The sequence below is a fragment of the Mustela erminea genome, chromosome 19 (assembly GCF_009829155.1).
Source record: "Mustela erminea isolate mMusErm1 chromosome 19, mMusErm1.Pri, whole genome shotgun sequence".
In the NCBI taxonomy this organism is placed as follows: domain Eukaryota; kingdom Metazoa; phylum Chordata; class Mammalia; order Carnivora; family Mustelidae; genus Mustela; species Mustela erminea.
Genome location: NC_045632.1, coordinates 17,684,856 through 17,702,127, shown reverse-complemented (window position 1 = coordinate 17,702,127; position 17,272 = coordinate 17,684,856). Strand labels below are relative to the sequence as shown.

General features: G+C 38.9%; 1 protein-coding gene across 6 annotated transcripts in view; it reads left to right on the top strand.

Annotated features, from left to right (window-relative positions):
- Window positions 1-17,272, top strand: part of ZNF260 (zinc finger protein 260) — a 138,184-nt gene that overhangs the window by 47,101 nt on the left and 73,811 nt on the right. The window contains exons 1-2 of one of the 6 annotated variants that reach the window (XM_032325669.1): window positions 8,778-8,871; window positions 11,666-11,921. The exons of 3 other annotated variants lie outside the window; for them this stretch is intronic. The gene's annotated coding sequence lies outside the window, so the exon portion shown is untranslated. Of the gene's footprint in view, window positions 1-8,775; window positions 8,872-11,665; window positions 11,922-17,272 lie in introns of those variants that run through there. 2 more of the 6 variants (XM_032325665.1, XM_032325670.1) reach the window with 2 other exon arrangements.

The window sequence follows — 17,272 nt, the reverse complement described above, 5'->3', positions numbered from 1 at the left end:
CCTCTTTCAGACTGCTGCTTCTAGGCTGCACCTCAGTGGGCCTGTCTGTTAAACTGACTCTTTAGGGGCAGGGACTCAGCTTCGTATCACCCTCTGGCCTTTCCCAGAGCTGAGCCTGCTGATTTTTGAAGTTCTAGGCTTTTAAGTTCTTCTGGATGTAAGAACTCATGATATTTGGCCTCTCTGACTTTCAAAGCCAAATGTTGTGGGGATTCATCTTCCCTGTGCAGGCCCCCCAGTGTGACAGTCTGTTTCTTGCCCTTCTCCGCATCTGCAGCTCCCTCCTTCCTGCGTCAGTCCTGCAGGATTTAGCTTCCCACTCCATCTCTGCGCTCCCTGCCCTCTTCAGTGTGGCCTCTTCTCTACATTTAGTCGTGGAATTTGTTCTGCCAATCTTCAGGTCGTTTTCTGGGTTATTTGCACTGTTACCAGTTGTATCCATGGGCTGAGGTGACTTTAGGATCCTCCTGCTCCACGGTCTTTCCTGGAAGTCTTCCCCAAGCTGTTACTTTTTGTTGATGGAGTTTGTAAGAGATAACATGAACTTACTTGGCTAGTAAACCAGGTAGAATAAAAGTTTTATATTTAATGCTAACTCTGAAGACTTGCCTATTTTAATTAAAACGTCAACCTTAAATTAGCTTTCATATAGACTGTTTCTCCAGATAACATAAACTCAAAAAACATTTGGGTTAGTATCTTTCTTTCTTATTTTTTTTTTTTTAAAGATTTTATTTATTTGACAGAGAGAAATTACAAGTACACTGAGAGGCAGGCAGAGAGAGAGAGAGAGAGAAGGAAGCAGGCTCCCTGCTGAGCAGAGAGCCCGATGCGGGACTTGATCCCAGGACCCTGAGATCATGACCTGAGCCGAAGGCAGCGGCTTAACCCACTGAGCCACCCAGGCGCCCCAGTATCTGTCTTTCTGAGAGTTATGAAATGGCCCATACTTTCAAGTGCTTCACTTGAATAGGGCTTTTACAAATTAATTTTAGTAATACCATCTGGAGGTAGACTATCTCATATACATCCATATACATTTACAACTGTATATGGACATAGACACAAACACACAGATGCAAAGACTGTATAGTTACTAATATTTGTGGACAAAAATTTTAAGATGTTTTTGTCCCTGGAACTAATCTTAAAGAGGTTGTGCTAAAGTTTGGGTACAAGGGCCCTTTTAGCAGTCTCTATTTTTATTTTTATTTATTTATTTTTTTTTTAAAGATTTTTTATTTATTCATTTGACACAGAGAGATCACAAGTAGGCAGAGAGGCAGGCAGAGAGAGAGAGAGGAGGAAGCAGGCTCCCCGCGGAGCCGAGAACCCGATGCGGGACTCGATCCCAGGACCCTGAGATCATGACCTGAGCCGAAGGCAGGGGCTTAACCCACTGAGCCACCCAGGCACCCCAGCAGTCTCTATTTTTAAAAGGCTTCTTTCCCTTTTTCTTTCTTTCAGTGTCAGGTCTGTATTTCAAAAACATGATAAGAGATGTAACTTTTAGGGACAGAGAAAGAATATAAATGCTTCCAAGAAGGCCTTTGGTTTCCCAAGGCCAGTAATTTACAAGCCTTCTGAGATAAACCAGGGAAGTTTTGGAATTGGTAAGGATTAGGTGAATTTTGAATTGCCTTTAAAGCTGACTTTTGGGGCACCAGGGTGGCTCAGTCAGTTTAGCATCTGCCTTCACTTCAAGTCATGATCCCAGGGTCCTGGGATCCAGCCCTCCATCGGGTTCCATCCTCACCCTCACCCTCTGCCACGCTCATGCTCTCTCTCTGTCTCTCTCAAATAAAATCTCAAAAGAAAAAAAAAAAAAGGCTGACTTTTGTTGTCCAAAGGATTTGTAAGGATAGTTGCTCTCAGTTCCTCAGAGAATTGGCTTGTAACTTAAATTGACACTGTAGGTTGATCCACCTATCCAACTATATTATCCTCAATTTGCTTCTTTCTTCATGGGTAAATAGTGCCAATTTTAAATATTTCTGGCAGTACTGAATAACCTGCCTTCGGTCTAAGACGGTCAACAAAGAGCATGTAAAGGATAGTACCTTCCCCAAATCCAGAGTTACTCCCAAATATAGCCAAGAGTAAGAACCAACAACCTGCTCATCCCAGGCAGGCAGAAAGCCAAGCCCAGTCTCACACAACCAGATACGCAAGAAGGCAGTAGCATCCCTGAGAGACAAAGGATCAATATGGATTTGGAAAGAAGGAGATGATGTGAAATTTTATTTTCCTTTCAACTGGGCATTACAGATAGAGATTCAGAAGAAGTGATTCTGGTAAGAATTTCCCCCCTTTACTGGCTTCTGCCAGTTTTTCTAGGATCAACTCTGTAGGCTCTGATATCTACCAGAGTTTCCCCTTAACTGTTTAAAGGAAAATGTGTAAGTTTACCAGAAAATCCCTCACTTCTGTCAACTCTGGGAGGGGCCCTCCTTTGAAGGTGGTAATGGGGTGCCTCTAAGGCCACTAACTTGGCCGACTTTTACTTACAGTTATGTAATCTTCCCAGTGGGTAAATAATTCAGCAGATTGGTAGAATGAGCCCTCAAAGGAGGTTAGAGGGGAGCCCTAGAAGTTAAGTCTTACAGTGTTTTATTGTAGGTACCTCTTACATATTTAATTTTTTCCAGGCTTCTTCAGCCTAATCTTTTTTTTTTTTTTTTTTTAAAGATTTATTTATTTATTTATTTGACAGAGAGAGATCACAAGCAGGCAGAGAGGCAGGCAGAGAGAGAGAGAGCAGGAAGCAGGCTCCCTGCTGAGCAGAGAGCCCGATGTGGGCCTCGATCCCAGGACCCTGAGATCATGACCTGAGCCGAAGGCAGCGGCTTAACCCACTGAGCCACCCAGGCGCCCCAGCCTAATCTTTTAATGACACTATTTTGGAATTTTTAAACTGTTGGGGGGCTTCTCCTTGCCAGTTCTGTTTAATTTGGAAAGCCTTGCTTTCAAGTGCACTTAAATGATCTTACACAATTGGATTGTTTCTTGTCATGACCACTGTATTTCTACATTGTATTATTTCCCGGGCTGGCAGCAGTTTGATAAGACCCTAACCACAAATGGAATTAACCCACATTTCTGCCCAGCCATGTCTAGATGCAAATGAGGTACAACTCCCATTTCTGTCTAGCCTTATTCTGGGGTTCCCAGCTGGATGGTTACCAAGCCAAGTTCTTTAGGACTCAAACCAAGCAGGTAGATTTTTATAGCTTCCAGGGCCATAGATCTTAGATATAAAATAAGCAAGTGTGCCAGAAGGTGGAATGCTAAACTCTTTGGAATTTAAAGATCCATCAGCTAAGCATTTATTTCCATAAACAAGAGAAACAAGTGTGTACCTTAACATACCGACAGTAACCAAGAGATGTCATGGTGGACGGGCCAAGAGAAAGTTGTGTACCACCAGCAATTCCAGCATGGACCAAACTAGAAGACAGCATATTAGAAATGGAGAAAGGTAGTAAACGAGGACTGTGGACTGGAACTGGGGAAGAGATTCCGACATGGAATTGCGGACTGAACCAAGGACTAAGGAATAGCTCTGTTAGAGCCTCATGTCAGTCTAGACTGACCTGTTCAACCTGGATTAAAAGCCAATTAGATTGGTTGCTCAAATGCAAAAAGAGCAGAACTCAAACTAAGAAGGGACTTAACCAGCAGGCTTTGGAAATGGCAAGACAGTGAATTTAGATGGTTTCAAGGGCTGCCACACCTATGTTCCTCATTTTCCCCAAATGCCAGTAGTTCTCTTTAGATTCTACTGCTGCCACCAAATGCGTTGGAAAAATAAAAAACAAAATTCAAACAAGTAAACCTTGAAGATTTAATTGGCTTATTTATTTATTTTTAAAAAAAAGATTTTATTTATTTGATGGACAGAGATCACAAGTAGGCAGAGTGGCAGGCAGAGAGAGAGCAGGGAAAGCAGGCTCCCTGCTGAGCAGAGAGCCCAGTAGGGGGTTCGATTTCAGAACCCTGAGATCATGACCTGAGCTGAAGGCAGAGGCTTAACCCACTGAGCCACCCAGTACCCACTTTGTTGCATTTTTAACAAACTGATGTTGAATTTTGTCAAATGTCTTTTTCTGCATCTGTTGAGATGATCATGTGGCTTTATTCTTTTTTATCCTTTTACCCTTCATTTTTTTGATCCTTCATTGTGTGTTAGTCGATTAATTTGTAGATATGGAAGGATCCTAGCATCCTTGGAATAAATCTCATTTGATCATAGTATATGATCCTTTTAATATATTGTTGAATTCATTTTGCTGTTTTGTTGAGGGTATTTGCATCTGGATATGTTTTTTATTTTGTTTCTGCCAACAGGAAATTTGGCACATGGATTTGCCACATAAAAGAGACAAAGTTACAGTTTTTCCATATTTCTAGGCAAGTAGTTATAAGTAGATACTGGCAATGGTCACCGTGTGATTTGACACATCCAAGTATTCAAAACTTTTGGAATTTCAGTGACCAGGGTAACAAAATATGAATTAAGACTGCTATTCAGAATTTCATATTTTTTAAAGATTGTGGTTTCTTTCATAGGACATAGGAATGATCTGGGAGACCCAGGTGTCATACACACATCATTATACACATTATACTTGAAAGGACAGATTTATGGGAACAGAAATAAGTATGCAGTAACTCCTGTGTTGGACATAGGAACAAGATTGAGCCTTTTATTATTATGCTTGAGTCGTTACTTATTAGATCACATTCTTTGAGCTGGCTATATGTGTGCAGCCTTATGTGGAGGGCAAGAATATATGTCTTCCTTTGCTTTTTGAGTGTCTTTGTGACAAATATTAATGAGGAAGAATTGAAATCTGAAGACTGGACACTGAACTGAGTTAACACGACATGGAAGCACAGCTTAAGAATTTCAAATTTTACTGTAAGAAAAAGAAGCACAAAGGGAATTTTAAAAGATTATGAAACAAGGGACATGAAATATTCTTTACAAGTTCATTAATTAATGGGCAACTTTTACTTGGTGTAATTTGGTGTTTATTATATGCCACTGAAAGTGCTTTATGTTTTATTTCATTTGATACATAGAGGAACACTTTGAGGTAGGTCTCTTGTTTTTCCCATTTTGCTGATGAGGAAATAAAGTCAGTTAAGTAATGTAGTAAAAAGCTACACAGTAACAACCAAAGATAAAGTTAACAAACTGAATTTTGGATGACAGATGCTATGTTCTTTATTATGACAGTATCCAGCCTCTAATCTCTTTTTAAATCTGATGTCTAATTCATCAAAAAACGTTTTTCATCAACATTTAATATGGATCAATGTCAGAGATCCATAGAGTGATAACATATAGCTCACCATATTTTATTTAACCTATTGCCTAATCTTAGATATTTAGAATTATCATAAACTACTTTGTAATATACATAGATCTTTATGATAGAATTTTATGTTTCTTAAGAATTTCTAGAAGTTGCATTTATAAGTCAAATATCAGTGGGCACCTGGGTGGCTCAGTGGGTTAATAAGCCTCTGCCTTTGGCTCAGGGCATGATCTCAGGGTCCTGGGATAGAGTCCTGCATCGGGCTTTGTGCTTGGCAGGGAGCCTGCTTCCCCACAGCCCCCGCCCCCTGCCTCCCTCTCTGCCCACTTGTGATCTCTGTCAAATAAATAATTAAGTTCTTAAAAATAAAAATAAGTCGAACATCAGGTATTTATTAAGTGCCTACATTAAGAGACATAGTTTCCATCCCTTGTTTATACTTGGTTGTGTAAATATAAACTATGAATAGGACTAAAACTCTGCTAGGGTATGGTAAGAACTATTTAAAAAAATGAGGCAGTGTACCTTTGTAGTTCTTGAAGAAAGATATTATGGAGACAACCCCAAAGCTAGAAGGTCTTGACCAGGTTACACCAAAGCCATGGTTTGTGGGAGTTCCCCAAAACCATCCTTAAATTTGATGATGTGCTAGGGCTTACAAAATTAGGAAAAATGGTGGTTATGAAAGGATATAGTTTCATATCAGTGAGGAGAAAATTCGCATAGGCTGAAGAGCAGGAAAACCCAGATGTGAGCTTCCACTGGAGTCACACAGTAGTGCTTAATTCTCCCAGAAACAGTTTGTAAGAATACATGTGAAGTTTAGCCATGGAATCTCACCTGAGCTTTGGTGTCCCTGGTTTTTACTGAGGGTCAAGCATAGGCAGGGAGCAGCTATGTGGTGTAATTGAGCTACTCCCTTTCAAGCCCCTCTAGGGGTCAAATTGATACAGTGTAGCTGGGGGCACCTGGCAAACTTCTTTTCCCTATTGCCCTCCAGAGGAAACATCTTTAGACATTGTTTTTTTCCTAATTGAGTTCCCCTATGACAGTTTAGAACCACAGATACATATACCCTGTGTATCTCTTTATGTGCTGTGTGTATATTTGCGCTTTATACATAAAAGAAGTAAGACTCTCCCCCCTCCATCAATTTTCACTTATTTGGGGCAATTTTATTCTGATTGAGTGTACATGCTTAAGTGTAAGTAACCATGTAAAAAAATTATATGAGGATGTATAGTGGGAATTTTAATAGTGGAATGGAATGGGATAATAAATTTGATTAATCCAAAAAAGTTGAGAAAAGGAGAGAGTAGTAAGTACAGATGGGACAGATAGAAAACCAAAAGGGTAACAGGCTTATTAAATCCTGTGAAAAGCACTTTAGCAGCACCTGGGTGGCTCAGTGGGTTAAGCCTCTGCCTTTGGCTCGGGTCCTTGGATCGAGCCCTGCATTGGGCTCTCTACTCAGCGGGGAGCCTGCTTCCTCCTTTCTCTCTGCCTTCTTCTCTGCCTGCTTGTGATCTGTCAAATAAATAAATGAAATCTTTTTTTAAAAAGGCACTTTAAAGGTAAAAGGACTAAATACTCCAAACTAAAGGTAGTGTCAGATTGGAATTTTTTTTTTTTTAAAGCGCTATTTGCTATTTTCAGTAAGAGGTGTTTTAAATAAAAGAATTCTGATATATTGAAGTTTAAAAAATAGAAAGGGGGTGTCTGGGTGTCTCAGTCAGTTAAGTGTCTGCCTTTGGCTCAGGTCATGATCTCAGGGTCCTCGATCAAGATCCACATTGGGCTCTCTGCTCATGGAGGAGCCTGCTTCACCCTCTCACTCTCCCCTGTGTCCTTTCTCTCAAATAAATAAAGTCTTTAAAAAGAAAAAAATTTTAAAAAGATATAGTAAACTAATACTGTGAGAAAGTTTGTAAAAGTATATTGGTATCTCCAAAGTACATTTTGAAACCAGAGTGTTATGAATGATAAAGGAGCATAGTTCATTAATAATAAAGGGATTATTTTTAGAGGAAGATAAAATATTTTGTTTTGACAGAAACGTAACTTTAAAGTATATAAAGCAAACATTAGTAAAATTAAGAAGAAAAAAATACCAATCCATTATCATACTTGAAGATCACACCTCTTTCAGGGATATATACAACAAGGAGTCCGAGAGTCTGTGTGGGGCTTGCTGGGGTTGGTTAGTTCTGTTTTCTACTTTCTGTCTGTGGTAGCCAGGCAAGAGGTTCTAGTGTGGATGATGTCATTCCTCCTCAGCTCTAGAAGGTGTAGGATGAGGGAGGAAGATCTCCCCAGGGCATGTGTGAGTGTCATAATCCCTCGTCCAATCTACATCAACCAGATGGTGGACTGGCTAGAAACCTTTCTGCTGCACTCTCTCCCTACATCAATGCAGAATGTTCTCTGCTCTGAATCTATTACTGGAGAACTCTGTTCCCAGAGGTCTGTCCGTTGTCCCTTTTACTGAATATATTTTGTGTGTGAGTTCAGCAAGAGGAGTTTGAAAGCAGGAAGATAGAAGGAGAAAAAGAATTGCGTCAATTCAAGTAAATTGGTAGCTGTAACGCATGTTTATTGTAATAGTCTCCTTTATCTCCTAGCTCTGGCTTCTTTGGAATCTGCTTCTCCCATCAGTGAACCACTGATGGACTTTGCCCTGCTGCTTCATTTTTTAAAAATTGATGTATAATTGACATACCATACAATTCACCAGTATACTGTTGTGTTTTTTCAGTATATTCAGATATATGCACATAGCACCACAACCAATATTAGAACATTTTCATCACCCCAAAAAGAATCTCCTTACCCCTCTATTTTCCACCTCACACCTGAGCCCCCAGAAAACACTAATCTCTATTTTTCTTTTTCTAGACTTTTCATATAAATGCAGTCATCTGACATGCTGTCTTTGTGTCTGATGTCTTTCACTTAACAGGTTTTCGAGGCTCACGCATGTTGTAACATATCAGTGCTTCCCTCCTCTTCATGGCTGAGTAACATGCCACTGTAGGGCTATACCACATTACATTGATCCACTCATGATATTAAGGACATCTGGGTGTTTTCCACCTTTTGATTATTATGAATAATGCTGCAAAGAATATTGTGTTCGAGTTTTTGTGTAGATGTACATTTTTGTTTCTTTTCTGTATCCCTACCAGTTGAACTGCTGTGTCACATGGTAGCTCTTATTTTGAACATTTTGGAAAACTGCCAGACTGTTTTCCAGAGTTTTAAAATTTCAGTCAACAACGTAAGAGGGTTCTGATTTGCCCACATCCTACCAACACTTATCTTTTTTTTTTTTTTTAAGATTTTATTTGAGAGAGAGCGCAGAACAAGAGAGAGAGATGAGGCAGGAGGAGGGACAGAGGAAGAGGGAGAAGCAGACTTCCCCTGAGCAGGGAGCCTGATGCAGGACTTTATCCCAGGACCCTGGAATCATGACCCGAGCCAAAGGCAGACACTCAACTGACTGGGCCACCCAGGTTCCCCATCTGACTTTTTCTTTGTAGATAACCTAGTAAGTATAAAGTAGTATCTCATTGTAGAGTTTTACTCTGCTAAAATATATTTAAATAAGATTTATCATATTAATCATTTTGTAAAAGATTTATTTATTTCTTTATTTGATAGAGATAGAGATCACAAGTAGGCAGAGAGGCAGGCAGAGAGAGCGGGGGAGCAGGCTCCCTGCTGAGCAGAGAGCCTGATGTGGGGCTTGATCCCTGGACTCTGGGATCATGACCTGAGCCGAAGGCAGAGGCTTAACCCGCTGAGCCACCCAGGCGCCCCATATTAATCATTTAAGGTTACAGTTCAGTGGCATTAATTACACTTACATTGTTATGCAGTCATTACCACCCATCTCCAGAACTTTCTCACCTTCCTAAACTGAAGCTCTGTATCCATAATAATGACCCTTTTTGATCCCCTTTTGTTTTCCTTTTGCATATGTTCTGTAGATATCTTGGTTGTGGTTACTGTGGGAAGTATGTATAATATCCAAAGTTTAAAAAAATATATTTTAAATTGACATCAACTTTGATTGTATACAAAATCTGTACTCCTTTTCAGTTCTACTTTCACCCACTTTAGAATAATGAAGTCGTAAGTTAACATTTTTATGTATTTGTACCCATTAATGTAAATATATGACTTTTTAAAAAAAGATTTTATTTATTTATTTGACAGAGAGGGAGATTACAAGTGGCAGAGAGTCAGGAGGAAGCAGGCTCCCTGTGGAGCAGAGAGCCCAATGTGGGGCTCAATCCCAGGACCCCGAGATCATGACCTGAGCCGAAGGCAGTGGCTTAATCCACTGGGCCACCCAGGCGCCCTGATATGACTTTTTTATTCATATATCTTTTATATTCTGTAGGAAAAAAATGGTTACAAACCAAGATTACAAAAATACTGGCTTTTATATTTTCCCCCATGTATTTGCCTCTACTATTTTCTTATATTTCCATATAGCTTTGAGTCACTGTGTAGCTTCTTTTCATTTCTACCCGAAATTCTCCCTTTGGGATTTCTTGTACAGAATGTCTAGTGATAATGAACTCCCTAAGTTTTTCTTTATCTGGGGACAGTCTTAGTTTCTCCTTCATTATTCTGAACAACAGTTTTGCCACATATAAAATCCTCAGTTGACAGGGTGTCTTTTAGCATTTTAATTTTTTTTTTTTAAAGTAGGCTCCAGACCTGAGCTGAGATCAAGAGTCAGAAGCTTAACTTACTGAGCCACCGAGGTCCCTTTAACTTTTTTTTTTTTTTAAGTAATGTCTGTGCCCCATATGGGGCTTGAACTCACAATGGTAAGTTCAAGAGTCACATGTTCTACTAACCGAGTCAGCCCCTGCCCCTCTTCTAGCTTTTTAAGTGTATCATTCCACTGCCTTCTGGACTTCTGAGTTTCCACTGCAAAATCTGCTATGGAGGATCCTTTGTACAAGATCAATGTCTTTTCTTTTGCTGCTTTTAATATTCTTTTTTTTCAACATTTTGATGTTAATGTATTTTGCTGTGTGTCTCTTGGGGTTTATGCTATTAGTTCATTGAGGTTCTTGGATCTGTAAATCCTTGTCTTTCCTCACACTTGGGAAGTTTTTCCTATTATTTCTTCAGAAAATTATACTGTTCATTTCTCTCTCTCTTTCTTTTCCTTTTGTGGATCCCATACTGCAGGTGTTAATCTGCAAGGTCCCATAAGTCTCTGATGCTTAATTGACTTTTATTCATATTTTTCCTTTTCACTGGTCAGACTTGATAATTTCCAGTGAGCTGTTTTCACGTGTGCCTACTCATTCATCAACTTCTTTTTTTTTTTTTTAAGATTTTATGTATTTATTTGACACAGAGAGAGCTCAAGTAGGCAGAGCAGCAGACAGAGGGAGAAAGAGAAGCAGACTCCTCACTGAGCAGGGAGCCCCATGCGGGGCTCAATCCCAGGACCTGGAGCTCAATCCCAGGAGCTGAAGGCAGACGATTAGCCGACTGAGCCACCCAGGTGCCCCTCACTTACCAACTTTTTTGAGTGAGCTGTGGAATTTCAAAATTCAGTTATTGGATTTGTCAGGTCCAGAATTTGTTTCGTTCTTTATTTTTTGAATTTCTCTTTGATGATACTCTCATTTTGCTCATGTCATTTTTCTAATTTCCTTTACTCTTTTGTCTATTTTCCTTTAGTTAGCTGAATATATATAAAACAGTCATTTTAAACTCATTGCCTAGTGATTCAAATATTTCTTCAGTAATGGTTTCAGGGTATTTATTTTGGTCCATTGATTGGATCATGTTTTCCTGTTTTTTTGCATGTCATATGAATTCTTTTGAAAACTGGGCATCTGATAAAACTGTCTCTGAGTCTTTGCAGACTGGTGGGGTAGGCCTTCACCTATTAGTAGGGTGTGTTCTGAGCCTTGTGTCAGCCCCGGGTGAAAACACAAGGTCTTCTTCGTACCACCGCTCCCCACCACCCAGCATTTACTGTGCCTGTATCTGTGCTTTTTGCTCAGTGTTCCTCATATACCACCTGCTTAATTTCTAGAGGCACCTGGGTGTCACAGTCAGTTAAGCATTCAACCTGGTCTCCCTTCAGGTTGTGATCTCTGGGTCCTGGGATTGAGCCCCGCATCAGGCTCTGCTCTCAGTGCAGAAGTCAGCTAAAGTTTCTCCCTCTCTCTTTCTCTCTCTCAAATAAATAAATAAATCTTTTAAAAAATAGTAAATATCTTAAGTTCTAAAGAATCTCACCCCATCTTCTGTGGGCCTTACAGGTTCTATTGCATTTCTCTCCCTGTGATCTTCTGCCCTAGGCATCCACAGGTCACAGTCCCCCTGCAGATTTTTGAACCATGATGCCTGCCACTGACTTCTGTGGTCCATTACAGCATAACATCTGAACTGTGCCACCATTACCTGTCCGAACTCCAATTCAGGTAGAAGATAGAAAAGTCGATTAGGCAGCCCAAAGACAAACTGGAATGTTGCAAATGAATTGTGTTGCTACTTTCAGCCCAAAGGAGGGAACTGTGAAATAGGACAGTTCTTCCTGATCGTGCCAGCATTGGGGTAAGAGGAAGTAAAAGCCTCACAAAATTTCCTACTTCTTCGGTGTGATTTTACTTGATTGAGCATTTACTTGTTGCTGTAGGTTTTAGATTTCTAAAACGCGTATGAAAATTATTTTGGCCAATTCCTAGAATTTTGTTTTTAGTTTTTATTCTTTGCTATAAGGGAATATGGATCTGGAGCCTTCCAAGTCTGACATCCTGCCGCTGTCACTCTTATTGCGGTTCTGATATGCCTTTCCCTGATCATGACTTTTAGAATTTTTTCCCACGTGCTTATGTATATCTTCTTTGGAGGAATGTTTATTGAAATCTTTCGCCAGGTATCTTTCTGTTCTTGAGTTGTAGGGGTGTTTACAAAATGTGGCTTTGATACACACAAATTTTCAGTTTTGATGAATCCCAGTTTTTCCTTTTCTCTTGTTATATGTGCTTTGGTATCCTAAGAATCCATTGCCAAATTGAAGGTCATGATGATTTACTCCTATATTTTCTTCAAAGTTTCGTATTTTTAGGTTTACATTTGGGTCGTTGATCAATTTTTAGTTAATTCTTATATATATAATGAGGAAAGGGTCTAATTTCATTCTTTTTGTATATGGATATCCAGTTTTCTTAGCACCATTTATTGAAAAGACTGTTCTTTCCCCATTGAAAGATCTTTGTGCGCTTATCAAAAATCATTTGGGGCACCTGGGTGGCTTAGTGGGTTAAGTCTCTGCCTTTGGCTCGGGTCATGATCCCAGGGTCATGGGAGCGAGCCCGGCATCGGGCTCTCTGCTCGGCGGGAAGCCTGCTTCCTCCTCTCTCTCTGCCTGCCTCTCTGCCTACTTGGGATCTCTGTCTGTCAAATAAATAAATAAAATCTTAAAACAAAACAAAACAAAAAACAAAAATCATTTGGGGCACCTGGGTGGCTCAGTCAGTTAGGCATCTCTGATTTCAGCTCAGATCATGATCTCAGTGTGAGATCCAGGCAGGAGTCAGGGTCCCCCCACAGCAGGGAGTCTGCTTGAGATTCTTGCTCTCTCCCTCTGTGCCCGCCCCCCCACAGATATATAAATAAATAAATCTTTAAAAATCAATTGACTAGAGAGACATGGGTTTAATTTCTAATCAGTTTCATTCTGTTGATTGACATAACTAACTTTATGGCAATATTCAGTTGCTTTGATTAGGTTGGAAAATGCTAGTCTTCCAATTTTTTGGGTTTTTTTCCAGACTGTTCTTGTTCTGAATCACTTACAATTTCATATGCATTTTAAAGTCAGCATGTCAGTTTCTACAAAGAAGCCAACTGGGACTCTGATAAGGGTTACAATGAATGTGTAGATTGTTTTGAGGAATATTGCGATCTTACTGTCTAGTAGTCCAGTTCATAAATGTGGGATGACTTTCAACTGAAGTTCACTAGTGCTTTTTTTAAAGTACACAGTATGCATTTTTATTAAATATTTTATTCTTTTGGATACTGTTACAAATGGAATTATTAAAGATTTAGAGAGTGCATATGTACACAAGTGTGAGTGGGGGCAATGGACAGAGGGAGAAAGAGTCTCAAGCAGACTTCCTGCTGAGTGTGGAGCAGGAGGCTTGATCCCACAACCCCAAGATCATGACCTGAGCTGAAATCAAGAGTTGGTCGCTTAACCAACGGAGCCACCCAGGCAACTTGGAATTATTTTAATTCAGATTATTATTGCACTATATAAAAATATAATTGATTTTTGCATATTTATTTGCATCATGTGATCTTGCTGAATTCTAACAATGTTACAGTCAGTTTTGTATGGTTTTCTGTATACAAGGTCATGTCATCTATTAATGGAGATTATTTTCCTTCCATCTTTCCACTATTTTTTTTTTAAAGATTTTATTCATTTATTTGACAGAGAGAGATCACAAGCAGGCAGAGAGAGAGAGAGAGAAGGAAGCAGGCTCCCTGCCGAGCAGAGAGCCCGATGCGGGGCTCGATCCCAGGACCCTGTGATCATGACCCGAGCCGAAGGCAGCGGCTCAACCCACTGAGCCACCCAGGCGCCCCCTATTTTTTTATTTAATTTCCTATTTGTCCTTGCTAGACCTAAAGAACAATGTTGATTAGAAAAAAGGAAGCGGGGAAGTCCACCTGGGTTGCACAGTTGGTTGTGTGTCCAAATCTCGGTTTTGGCTCGGGTTGTGAACTTGGGGTTATGAGATTGAGCCTCCAGTGGGGCTCCGTGCTCAGCCGGAGTCTGCTTAAGATTCTCCCTCCATCTCCTTCTCCCACTTGTTCGTAGTCTTTCTCTCTCAAATAAAATGTTTTTAAAAGATGCAATAAGGGGGCACCTGGGTGGCTCAGTGGGTTAGGCCGCTGCCTTCGGCTCAGGTCATGATCTCAGGGTCCTGGGATCGAGTCCCGCATCGGGCTCTCTGCTCAGCAGGGAGCCTGCTTCCTCCTCTCTCTCTCTCTGCCTGCCTCTCCATCTACTTGTGATTTCTCTCTGTCAAATAAATAAATAGAATCTTTAAAAAAAAAAAGATGCAATAAGGTATATATATCCTCATCCTGTTCTGATATTAGGGGTAAGTATCACTAAGTCTAATGGTAGCTGACAGTTTTAAAATGTGGATGTAGTTCCCTTTTATTCCTAAATTTACTCTTTTGTCATGAAAGGATTTTGAATTTTGTCAAATCCTTATTTTTCATCTATGAAGATGGTCATGTAGTTTTTTTTTATCACAGTGATATGATATAGTATATTAGATTAACAATCTAATCTTTAATTCCAGGGGTAAATCCCACTTAGTCATATGTTCCCAGGTTCAGTACTTTGTTTTGTTTAGATTTTTGCATCCATTTTCATAAAAGATATTAGTGATAGTTGCCCCTTTTTTGTAGTGTCTTTTTCTGATATTACTATCAAGTTAATATTGGCTTCATAAAATGAGTTGGAAGTTTTCTTTCCTTTTCTCTCCTTTTTAACATCTTAAAAAGTTTGTGGAATTAGTATTCTGCTTTAAATGTTTCATAGAATTTAACAGTGAGGCTGTGTAGACCTGGGCTTTTCTTTGTGGATAGTTTTTTAAATAACTAATTCAATTTATTTGTTATGATATTATTCAAATATTCTGTCTTCATGAGTAAGTTTGAAAGTTTGTATGTTTCTATGAATTTATCCAGTTCATCTGGGTTTTCTGATTTCTTGTGTAATTGTTCATCTTATTCCTTTGTAATCAATTTTTATTTCTGTAAGGTTGGTAGTACTGTCCCCTCTTTCACTTATGATTATAGTAATGGGACTCCTGTCTCTCTTTAGTCATTCTAGATTATCTAAACATTTATGAACTTATAAAAGCTTTTCATAGAACTAGCTTTCAGTTTTATTTATTTTGGAGTATTTTTCCTATTTGATATCTTTAATCTTTTCCCAGTGACTTGAGGGAGGTTGGATTTAACCTAGATATTTACTTTTAATTATATGCACTTTAAGCTTTAAAAGTTTTCCTCTAATCATTAATTGCATGTCATAACCATTTTGATGTGTTGTGTTAGTCACAAGATACTTCCAGTTTCCCTTTTCATTTTTGATAACATTATTTAGGAGTGTTTTATTTAAATTCCACATGTTGAGTTTCCCATTTTTCTTTCTGTTATTTCTAATTTTATTATGGATAGACAAAATTAAAAAAAAAAAGATTTATTTGAGAGGGAGAACATTGTGTGTGAGGAGGAGAAGGGGCGGAGGAAGGGATAGTGAATCTCAGACTTCCAGCTGAGCACAGAGCCAGATGCAGAGCTCAGTCTCACAACCCTGAGATTATGACCTGAGCCAAAATCAAGAGTCAGCCACTTAACTTACTGAGCCATCCATGTGCCCCAATAAATAAGTAAGTATTAAAAAAATAAAGAACTTTCTGTTTTGCCCCCTGTTTCTGTTTTGTTGCTTCATATGTTTTGGGGCTTTGTTTAAGGCATATATGTTCATAGTTGTGTCTTTTTATAGGCAGACCCTTTTATCAACATATGAAAGGTTTCTTTGCTCTTGTAAGACTTAAGGCCTGGTTAGTCTCATATTAGTATAGCCCTCAAGCTCTTTGGTGACTACTTGGATGCAATTTACTTTTCCATCCTTTTATTTTCAACCTATTTATATACTGGATTTGTCATGTTTGTTGTAGGTTGAGTACAGTTAAACCATATTTTCTATTCATCCTGCCAATTTCTGCCTTTTAGTTGAAAAGTCTAATCAATTTACGTTTAATATGTAATAACTGAAGACTTGCTTCTACCATTTTTCTACTGTTTTCTATGTATTCTCTCTTACTTTCTGTCCCTAATTGGCTTTATGTTCCATTGATGTTTTTGTAGTTTACCATGTCACTCCTTTATTTCCTATTCATTATACCAGTTAGTTATTTTCTTAGCATTTATCCTATAGATTTCAATTAAAAATTTATATTTATGATGAACTAGTTTGAAATAAAACAGACTTCATTCAAGGGTCCCAAGACCACTCTCAGGTTCAATGATTTGCTAGAAGGACTCATGTCAGAAAAGGTGTTGTACTCATTCCCGCGCCCCCCCCCCCCAGTAACAGGATACAGATTAAAATCATTAAGTGCCAGATATTCCAGGGACTAGAGGTAATCTACTAGGAGCTGGTTAAGGGCCTAACTTTTGTTTGGAATGGGCAGGGCTTAAACATTTCAGACCTATTGAGTCAAACCTTGCAATTTAACTTAAATAGTATAGAAAAGTTTAGTTCCAGCCTTCTTTTCCAATGCTGTTTTAGACCCAGATTATATCTTTATACATTGTATGCCCTTTAAATAGGTTTATAATTATATTTTATGCAGGTCTTTAAAGACATTGGAAAAAAGGAGGAACAAACACAAAATACAATATTATTGGATTATATATTTGCCTTTCAGTTGCCTTCACCATTGTTCTTTATTTCTCTTAGCTTTATTGAGATATAATTGACATGTAACGAATTAGTTTTAGGTGTACAACATGATTTAATATATGCATATATTGCAAAGTGATTACCAAAATAAATTCCATTAACTTCCATCACCTTCTTCAGAGAACTTTTTATTCTCCTGGTAACTTTAAAGCTTCACCATCTTAGCCACTTTCAAACATACAATACAGCATCAAGTATAATTGCTATGCTATACATTAATATCCCCTTGACTGACTTTTATACTTGGAAATTTGTACATTCCTTGACCATATTCATCCATTTTGCCCACCCACATCCCCTCTCCCCCCACCCCCAACCCTGGAAACCACCACTATGTTTTATCTGTGAAGTCGTTTTGTTTTTTAAATCTTAATTCCAGATATAAGTGAGATCATTGAGTATT